At 48.2% G+C, this 10,000-nt stretch overlaps 1 protein-coding gene across 4 annotated transcripts in view; it reads right to left on the bottom strand.

Moving 5' to 3' along the window:
• Nucleotides 1-10,000, bottom strand: part of LOC307161965 (uncharacterized protein) — a 39,195-nt gene that overhangs the window by 28,687 nt on the left and 508 nt on the right. For 2 of the 4 annotated variants that reach the window (XM_079876956.1, XM_079876957.1), the window contains exons 2-3: nt 2,082-2,129; nt 1,710-1,894 (exon numbers count right to left, since the gene is read on the bottom strand). The gene's annotated coding sequence lies outside the window, so the exon portion shown is untranslated. Of the gene's footprint in view, nt 1-1,201; nt 1,678-1,709; nt 1,895-2,081; nt 2,130-10,000 lie in introns of those variants that run through there. The other 2 variants (XM_079876958.1, XM_079876959.1) reach the window with 1 other exon arrangement.

Raw genomic sequence — 10,000 nt, 5'->3', positions numbered from 1 at the left:
TGATCCTTCAGAAATCACTCTAATATGATGATTTGATGATCAAGAAACATTTATGATTATTATCAGTGTTGAAAACAGTTTTTTACATTTAACATTCTTTGATGAATAGAAAGTTCAAAAGAACAGCATTTATTTAAAATATAATATTTTCTAACATTATAAATGACTTAACTGTAACCTTTGATCAGTTTAACTCATCCTTGATGAATAAAAGTATTGATTTATTTTATTTCTTTCCCCCAAAAATAAAATTAAAATTCTTACTGACCCCAAACTTTTGAAGGATCGTGTTTAATGTTACAAAAGCTTTAGATTTCAACTTTCTATTCATCATAGCATCATGAAATAAAAATGTAAATAACTGTTTTCAACACTGATAATAATCATAAATGTTTCTTGATCATCAAATCATCATATTAGAGTGATTTGTGAAGGATCATGTGACACTGAAGACTGGAGTAATGATGCTGAACATTCAGCTTTGATCACAGGAATAAATTACACTTTACTGTATATTCACATAGAAAACAGATGATTAACACTGGAATAATATTTCACAATATTACTGTTTGTGTTTATATTTTTAATCAAATGAATGCAGCCTTGGTGAGCATAAGAGACTTATCTTAAAAACTTTAAAAATGACCCCAAACTTGTGAACGGTAGTGTATATCGGCCGATACATCGTGCATCCCTATTATTTACACATTTAAACATTTTAGTTGATATAACTTTTTTTTTTAAATGTAACAAGTTTCAGAATGTAACATTCAAATGTAACGTTTCCCATGATGTTTGCAAACGGAAATGTTCTCTAAACGTTGGCATAACCTAAACCATTCAGAAATAACATTCGGTTGCACTTTATTTCAAGGTGTCATTGTTACAGTGTAATTATATATGTAAGTACTGAGTAATATTAATTAACTACATGCACTTACTATAGGGTTAGGGTTTGGTGTTGCATGTAATTATGCACATTAACAGTTATTAACTATGAAGTGCATGTAACATATGTAACAAGGACAGTGTAAAATAAAGTGTTACCTAACATTTCTTTCTGAAGTCGTCTGAATTATGAAAGTGCGGCCTGTAAGCAATAAAACACTCCAGGTTCACGACCACAGGAAACACAAGAAAGAACAGCACAAATGCAACAAGGAAATGCAAAACCAGGACAACATCTAAACGGAGAGCAAACCTGCATATAAACAACATTTCATCGCTGGAGTTGTAGTTTTGAAGCATGACTCAGTGTGTTGTAAAGACCCTTCACATCACGAAGCGCTGGGTTGGGTCGCGTGCCACCGTTTCCTCTTCTCCGTTCGTGAGCTTTGCACCAACTCAAAGCCACACCCTCACACTTTCAACATGATCTTCATATCTTTCCACAAGTATCGCAGAAGATCGGCTAAAAATCTGCCTCGGTATTCGCGTGTCAAACTCCTCTCGAGGGTTCTGCATCACGTTCGACTTGATATTTCAGCGAGTTCGTTCCTCTCGGTCTCTGGTGCTCTTGCGGAAATGACTGATCACATCTGAAGGCCATGAGAGCTTCACGTTCACCATCAAACAAACTCAGGACTGTCCCCCAACACGAGCGGATCCCATCACACGGCGCCCGATCAGGCATGGTTACAGCTAAAGCTAAAGTTAAAGACTGAGAGGAGAAAAACACAGAAGAATAAAGATAACGCTCCAGTCCTTACCTTTCTCTCTGCACCGGCAACAAGCGTCAGCGTGAAGTGTCTGTGACGCAAGAAACCACTAAACTTCCCTCAGTGACTTCCTGAGTCTTTTAGTTTCTGTCTTGATTCTCCATTTCTTATTGACGCCTTTATCTCGACCTCTAGCTGGTTCATCCATACGTGCAGCACCAGGCCAGTCCAAGAGCCTGAACATGAAGAGAGATGCAGTCAAATCAGGGAATAATACAATAATTCACATTTATTCATTCAGCAGAGCAACTTCACAAACGAGGAACATCACATGCAATTCATCATAAAAGCCAACAATATTCATGGTATACAAGTTTAGAGTATGTATAAGGTATTAATGCATAAGCTACCTTATTCACTTACCCTGGTATTTTCATGGCACTCCAGGGTACTTCAAAGAACTGCATTGTCCTAACATGGTAAATATCCCCCAAAAAAAGCATTTCCAGTGTTGAAATACAAAACCAAACAAACAAAAATAGGCATTTCTATGATTACTATATGCATGTGCCATGGTATTTATCTGATATAAGATATGTCAATGAATGCAATGGTAGTACTATGGTGTGTGTGTGTGTGTGTGTTTCAAATAAAAACATGATATGGTACTTTGTTCAAAATGTAAAGCAGAAATGTTCGAATGGAAGTGGAAACAGGCGAGAACATCATTTTGCAAATATGCAAATTCTGCCACAAAATCAAGTTCTCTTACGAGAGGTCTCTCGTATTGCGTAAGGTTAGCTTACGCATCGGGAAAGTCTTCTTTCTTCGAGATCTGAAGCCAAAAAATTATCCTTAATTTTGTATACATTGTCAACGCAGTGCAGCAGCCGACAGACCTAGGCAGGCTGTATAAGCGTGCTCATTGGCTGCTCGGCGGCAACTGCTTAAGCCTATCGGTGAGCGCTCTGAACGCGGCAACCAATGAGGGCGCTTCGCGCCCTCCGCACCCTTCTAACCGTCAGAATGGGTGTGGCCAGCGTGTATATATTCAGCGCTCATAGGCTAAAATTCTGATTTTCTTGTCTTCAGCGACGCTCTTCGCATCGCTGGATCTTGAGAGCCGCCGCCGTTGAAACCAGCGACCAGCAAGCTTAGGACAGCGCCTGAGGAAGCCGGCCGTCTTCGCCGCCTTCAGCCATCCGTGCCTGCTACGCTATCCGGCGACATATCCTTTACATTATTACTGTTTCTGTGTGTACTCTAAAAGAGCACGAGGCGTTTTTGTAAAAACGCCTCGTTTTTGCGGCTCGTGCCGCGCCCCGCTCAGCAACGGAGACCGCCACCTCTCTGCGCTCTCCGCCTGGGCCGCGGGCACGCCGCCACCGCACTCTCCGAGTGCGAAGAGCTTTCAATGTCGACCCTGCGGGCTCGACTTGAAGCTTTCGACCAAGCTGTCGCTCCGCCTGTCCCTGCCGGGCCGCGCAATAAGAAGCGCCGCTCGCAGCGACCACCGGAGACTGTTGTGACTGAGGAGCTCGCCGGAACCTCTCCCTCGAGCTCTCTCTCGCCCTCTCCCTCCCGGCCGCTCAACCGCCGGCTCTGCCCGCGCCGCCGCCGCGTCAGGAGATGAGGCGAATGTGATAGATACCCGTACTCTCCCTCTGTTCGAGCCGTGCAACTACGCCGCTCACAAGGGATGACAGAAGCGGACGGTCTCGGAGCGAGTTTCCTCTCCCTCTGTTCGAGCCGCGCAAACTGAGCCGCTCACGAGGGATGGCAGGAGCGGACGGTCTCGGAGCGAGTTTCCTCTCCCTCTGTTCGAGCCGCGCAAACTGAGCCGCTCACGAGGGATGGCAGGAGCGGACGGTCTCGGAGCGAGTTTCCTCTCCCTCTGTTCGAGCCGCGCAAACTGCGCCGCTCACAAGGGATGGCAGGAGCGGACGGTCTTGGAGCTCTCTTTACGTTACAAGAAAGCTACTCCGTCCTCGCGCGTCACTCACCGGTGAAAGGGGAACAGAGTGTTTTCGTCCCGCCGTGGCCTGGACTATAACCTCCATTCTCACACATTTCTCAGTCCCCTCTTAAGTTCAGGCGACTGGAATTGTTACTATTGCAGTATACGAGCCTGTTATAAATACACGCTCGCCTGCAAGCAAACGCCGTCACAAGACATGATGACGCTAACCGAGTACTGATGTATTCTCCCCTGTGGCTCAGTGGCGGAATCCTAGACTGTCAAGCTAGAGACCGGGGTTCGATCCCCGCTCTCGCGGCAGTTAAAGTTTATGCTGTTCGCCTCTCCGAGCTCGCGGCCAGTTTTTCTTACATACAGAAAACAAGCCCGCTCTCTCCCTCGTTGGGCCGCGCAGATTGCGCCGTTCAAGGGATGACAAAGCGGACGGTCACGAGCAGCGTTCAGCGTGCGCGCCTCACTCGCCGGCGAAAAGAGAAGAGAGTGTGTTAGTCTCGCTACGGCTGGACAACCGCCAATCCTCACACATTTCTCAGTCCCCTCTTAAGTTCAGGCGACTGGAAATATTACTATTGCAGTAAACGAGCCTGTTTTAAACACACGCACGCCTGCAAACAAACGCCGACGCGACACATGAGGTCGCTTTTTATATGCTCGCGCTAACTGAAAGCTTATGTGTTATCCCCTGTGGCTCAGTGGCAGAATCATACGCTTTCATGCGAGAGATCCGCGTTCGATCCCAGCTCTCGGGGAAGAAATAAATTTATGCTGCTTGCTTCTCCGAGCTCGCGGCCAGTCTTTCTTACTTACAGAAAGCGAACCCGCCTCTCGCACCACACCTTCTCAGGGTGCTCGAGTATTTTTGAGCGTCTAAACACGAGAGAAGAAAAGACGGTTAAATCCCGCAGCCCTGCGGCTGGACCACCGTCGAAGCTTAACGCTCTGTCAGTCCCCGTTGCCACGGCTACTGCAGCTGTTTACCCCGCAGTCAACGAGCCGGTATCTACCCGCTCGCCTGCGCGCATCCGCCGTTCTCACGGCAACCCAGAAAAATTTCAAAAGAGCATATGTCTGGTTGCACGGCTGACGCCGTATGTGTTTCTAGTACAGTGAATGTGCCCACGTTCTGTGCTCACCCCTGTACACAAGCACTATACATCCCGTGTCTCTCACAGAGCCCACTCTCATGAAGCAGGCAAAAGCCGCTTTAGTGTTAAAAGTAGGTCACGTGTCCACTTCTCCGTGCCCACACCTACTCACTGCCCGCTCTGTCACACGGCCTCGCACGACCGGTCATGTTTTAAATGTAAGTCCTGTGCCCGCCCTCGAGCGCTCACACATACTAACTACATTTTCGCCCCGACGCCGACATCGCGCGTCGCGCCTCACACTATATGTTCCCCGTCCAAAGCCACCGGGACACTGTGTGTAAAACGGCCAGCTATCGCTACGTGCGATCCGCCGTATCTAACCACCAAGAGCGCGCGCGCCGCGCCCGCCCCTGAATGTTAGTCCTGTGCCCGCCCTCGAGCGCTCACACATACTAACGAACATTTTCGCCCCCGACGCCGCCATCGCGCGTCGCGCCTCACACTTTATGTTCCCCGTCTAAAGCCACCGGGACACTGTGTGTAAAACGGCCAGCTATCGCTGCGTGCGATCCGCCGTATCTAAGCACCAAGAGCGCGCGCGCCGCGCCCGCCCCTCCGTTTCGAGCTCTCGAGCCCGCGATGCGCGGCGATCGGAGCCCGGAGGCCATTCTGCCCCTGGCTGCACACGCAAAAGCGTGGGAAACTATTCCAGGCGCATCAGAACGGGTGCTAAGCACAGTAAAACAGGGCTATACTCTGCAGTTCGCTCGCCGCCCTCCGCGCTTTCAAGCGCGTATCGAGACCAGAGTGAATGGGGAAGTAGCACATCTACTTCGAGCAGAAATAGCTACACTTCTGTGCAAAAGGGCTATAGAACCGGTTTCCCCTTCCATGAGCGAGTCGGGCTTTTACAGCCGTTATTTCCTCGTTCCCAAGAAGGACGGAGCTCTCAGACCAATTTTGGATCTGAGACGTTTGAACAAGGCTCTTATGAGAAGACCGTTCAAAATGCTCACAACCAGACAAATTCTCGCGCAAATTCGCCCGAGGGACTGGTTTATATCTCTCGATCTAAAAGACGCGTGCTTTTCAGATCCTGATAATACCCCGTCACAGGCCATTCTTGAGATTCGCCTTCGACGGTCAGGTATATCAGTACACGGCCCGCCTGTCGACACAGCGCGCGCGCTGCATTCGACGCCTGGCCGCGTCCCTCCGGCCGGGCAGCACCGTACCTCTCAAAACATTTCAGAGGTTACTAGGTTGTATGGCCTCAGCCGCAGCAGTGCTTCGGCTGGGTCTTTTACGAATGCGCCCGCTACAACGCTGGCTGAATGCCCGAGTGCCTCACAGAGCATGGGCTTCCGGCGGTATCCGCATCAGAGTGACTCAGAGCTGCGTTTCAGCTCTGAAGCCCTGGTTAGCGGCCGACTGGTACCAGCGGGGAGTGACAATGGGAGCTATCTCACACCGCAAAGTTATCTCGACGGACGCTTCCACCTCAGGCTGGGGCGCTCTGTTCGAGGGCAAACCGGCTTTTGGCCTGTGGTCAGACCGGGAAAAATGCCTCCACATAAACTGTTTGGAGATGATAGCGGTCGAGAACGCGCTCAGGCGCTTCCTCCCATTCATACGGGATCACCATGTGCTAGTCCGCTCGGACAACACGTCCGTGGTATCCTATGTGAACCGACAGGGCGGTGTCAGATCCAGGAATCTGTGCAGGCTGACAGAACGCCTTCTCGTGTGGGCTTACCGCTCGCTGCGCTCGCTGAGAGCCGCGCACGTGCCGGGCCACCTGAATGTCGGTCCAGACAGACTGTCCAGGGACAACATTCCCCCGGGAGAATGGTCTCTGCACCCCCAGACAGTCCAGTTTCTCTGGCGCCTATTCGGCAGAGCGGAAATCGACCTCTTTGCGTCGAAAGACAATGCTCAATGCCCGAAGTTTTATTCGAAGAGCGAGGACGCGCTGTCCCAGACATGGCCCAGCCTCCCGCTGTATGCTTTTCCTCCGATCTCCCTGTTGCCACAGGTCATTTCGAGGATCAGAGAAACGCACCACTCAGTGCTGCTTATAGCCCCGCGATGGGAAAACCAAACTTGGTACCCAGAGCTAGTGAGGCTGTCGCACTCACCCCCATGGCCGATCCCGGTGAGAAAGGATCTCCTCTCCCAAGCCGGTGGATCGATCTGGCATCCCCATCCAGAGCGCTGGTCGCTGCATGCATGGGTGATCAACGGATACCCGTTGACCTGTCAGAAGGGGTCGTGAACACGATCACACAGTCGAGAGCCCCCTCCACGAGACGGCTCTACGCGTCTAAATGGTCGGTGTTTTCTAAATGGTGCGCTACTAAAAACTTGGATCCGCGCGCATGCGGGGTCCCGCGGGTGCTCTCCTTCTTACAAGAGCTGTTGGAAAAGGGCAGATCCCCTTCCACGCTCAAAGTATATGTGGCCGCTATTGCGGCGTTCGCTGAGACGACGCGCGGCCGGGCAATGGGAAGGAATGAGCTCATTATCCGCTTCCTCAGAGGAGCTAGACGGATGAATCCCCCGCGGCCCCCCTCGGTTCCCTCGTGGGATCTGTCCTTGGTCCTAGCGGCCCTAGAGGCTTTTCCCTTTGAACCGCTTGAATCCGCGGATCTAAAGTATCTGTCGCTTAAAACCGTTTTTCTGATAGCTCTGTCTTCAGTCAAACGAGTGGGTGATTTGCACGCGCTATCTGTTAGCCCTGCATGTCTTGAGTTCGGGCCGAATGACTCGAAAGTCATTCTCAGACCGAGACACGGTTACATCCCCAAAGCGATTGGAACCCCGTTTAGGGCACAAGTTATGTCCCTCTCGGCTCTGCCAGCATCCGACAGTGGGGACAGTGATAACCTCCTATGCCCTCCGGGCGCTGAGAGTTTACATCACGCGCTCCGCCGCTTTCAGGCGTTCAGAGCAGCTCTTTGTTTCCTTCGGCGGACGCACCAAGGGTCTTGCCGCCTCGAAACAGAGCTTGTCCAGGTGGATAGTGGACGCGATAGCAGCAGCTTATGCCTCCAGACACCTGCAGTGCCCTCTGGGCATCAGAGCCCACTCCACTAGAGGCATGGCCTCGTCGTGGGCCTGGTCCAGCGGAATTTCTAATCACGGTATTTGTATGGCGGCGGGCTGGGCCTCCCCATCAACATTCGTGAGGTTTTATAACCTGGAAGTTCCTGCCCTACAGGCAAAAATACTGTCAGCATAAGTGACATGTATGCTCTGCCCATTTCTCGTGTGCAGACTACGTTCATATGCTGGCGCTATTCTGGTACTATACTCAGGGTGAAGTGTTTGACTCAGACCGGCTGATCCGCTCTGTTTCCTATTTCCCGTTACGCGCTGTTGTCGGTGCTGGCCCGCGCTGCTGGCCGCCCGTATTATTCTCTGTCGCGCGGGAATTTTTCCCTTCATGTGAGACCGACTATGTCGTTTTTCTCCTACCCTTATGAGTGCTTATGTACTGTATGGGCTCGCTCTGCCGGCCCTACTGTTTGTACTGTTATATGTTTATAGACCGGCCGCGCCGCTCTATTTCATATGCTGCATGAAGTGCCTGTACTGCGCTGGCCCGTCTCTCCGACCGGCCACATTTCCCAGCAGAGTGTTTTCCCCGGTTTCCCTGGGATTCATGGGCTGGATGCTCGGCGCACACGGCGTTGACAAAGGGTTCCCGATGCGTAAGCTAACCTTACGCAATACGAGAGACCTCTCGTAAGAGAACGTACTCGGTTACTAATGTAACCTCGGTTCTCTCTAGAAGAGGGAACGAGTATTGCGTAACCTGCCGTGTCGCGCCACGAGCTTTTGCGCTTCAGACTGCGAAAACCAGAATTTTAGCCTATGAGCGCTGAATATATACACGCTGGCCACACCCATTCTGACGGTTAGAAGGGTGCGGAGGGCGCGAAGCGCCCTCATTGGTTGCCGCGTTCAGAGCGCTCACCGATAGGCTTAAGCAGTTGCCGCCGAGCAGCCAATGAGCACGCTTATACAGCCTGCCTAGGTCTGTCGGCTGCTGCACTGCGTTGACAATGTATACAAAATTAAGGATAATTTTTTGGCTTCAGATCTCGAAGAAAGAAGACTTTCCCGATGCGTAAGCTAACCTTACGCAATACTCGTTCCCTCTTCTAGAGAGAACCGAGGTTACATTAGTAACCGAGTACGTTTTCTTAAATCTTCATTATGACATTAAAAGTCATAAAAATCTTAATTGTGAGAGAAAAATTCGACTTACTATATAATTTCAATTTCAGATTTTTGACTTTTTAATGTCATAATTATGACTACGTTTTCATCTCATGCATGACTCAGTATACCAAGGTTTTGACTTTTTGTCATAATTATGACATTTTTTGTCATCAGAATTTACGTCATAATTTTGGCTTTTCATCTCATAAATTCTTAGAATTCCTTAGAAAAAATAAGTATACTTCAAGCTCATTTTATTAGTAAAGTTCACATATATTTTTAAGTATACTTCTAGTAACTAAGTATATCAGTGCACTAGTGGTAAACTTGTACTATTTCAATACTACTTGGAAATAAATTGGCCCACTTTTTAGTGTCTAAAAGTACTTTAAGAGTGACAGTAGTAAACTTTGAATACACAACTAGTTTACAACTACATTTTTCATTTGTACTGCAACTACAAGTGAACTTATAGGTTTACTGACAGTTTACTAGTCAAATACTTGCTACACATTTTTTAGTTTATGAAAGTACACTTTGAAGTACACTTTCAGTTAACTACTAGTTAGTAGTTTTATACTGCAAGTATACTTGTACGTTTTCTTTAAGTGAATTTAACATCATACTTATATTATATTTACACGACATTTACCTTTAACTGTACTTTAAGTAAATCTGAAGCAAATTCCTAGTATTTAATGGGCTACTCAATCCCAGAAGAGTGGAAAACACGACGACAAACTTAGAATACTTTTTTATACTTATAAGTATATCTCGATCAAAAGATTGAGTACAAGTATAGGCCAAATATTATGTTTATAAAATTTTAAGTATATTTCTGAGAAAGTAGACAAAGTATATTTTCTTGTTTTTAGTTTTATAAGTATACCAGTAGCACATCTGAATAAACTTCAATTTCAGCGAACATCCCAGTGTGATCTAATGCAAAACGGTGAAAGTTACAGAAAATGTTTAAGTAAAAAGTTAACAGAAGGAAATATCCAAATATAAAAAACAAATATTATGAGTCCATTTGTTTAGAGCTTTTT

Source organism: Squalius cephalus (assembly GCF_949319135.1).
Source record: "Squalius cephalus genome assembly, chromosome: 7".
Lineage (NCBI taxonomy): Eukaryota > Metazoa > Chordata > Actinopteri > Cypriniformes > Leuciscidae > Squalius > Squalius cephalus.
Note: the sequence above shows the minus strand (reverse complement) of the source record. Positions and strands in the feature narration are given on the sequence as shown.